Source organism: Cynoglossus semilaevis, chromosome 15 (genome assembly GCF_000523025.1).
Source record: "Cynoglossus semilaevis isolate Cse_v1.0 chromosome 15, Cse_v1.0, whole genome shotgun sequence".
NCBI classification, from domain to species: Eukaryota; Metazoa; Chordata; class Actinopteri; order Pleuronectiformes; family Cynoglossidae; genus Cynoglossus; species Cynoglossus semilaevis.
The window spans coordinates 14989737-14990409 of NC_024321.1; positions in this window are offsets into that span (position 1 = coordinate 14989737).

Here is a 673-nt window from a genome sequence, read left to right on the forward strand (position 1 = left end):
TATTACCGGAGCAGGTCTTCCAGCAGACAAATTCCATTATCATGCTGCCACCGTGCACATCCAAAGACACATCCATCCAATCAATAGCCATGCAGCACAGAAAGGCAAACACAAGACGCATTAGTGCAAAAACCTCCACCAACTCATCAAACCCTGCGGAGGAGCACAGATGAGGAGGAAAAGGTGCAAAGTCATCGAAACTCAGGCGACACACACCGCCGATTCCTGTGCGTCTACGCAGATGAGATGAGAGTGGACGGGAGCCCAGCAGAGCAGAGCAGAGCAGAGCAGCCCGAGATGTGCTGCCTCTTACCTGTGCGTCTCTGTGGTGGTCCCTCTCACTGTGGCTGTGCTCTGTGAGGACCCACAGCCATGCCCTCCTACATGGGCATGCATCTGCGGGGCAGATCAGGGGTCTGCCTCCTGTCTGTCAGCCCAGGGAGAAAGACGGACCAGGGGATCAGAGAGAGAGAGAGTGAGAGAGAGAGAGAGAGTTAGAGAGAGTGAGAGTCCTCCCAGCAGGCAGCCCCGTCTAGTGCATCTCCCTGTGTCTCCCCCTCTACTCAGGTCATTCCAGCCAGCCCCTCAGCAACTGCAGAGCCAGAGAGCGATCGTTCATGGGGGGATGGGAGGTGCTTAGAAGATTGGAGCGCACATGGAACGGCAAGCAGAG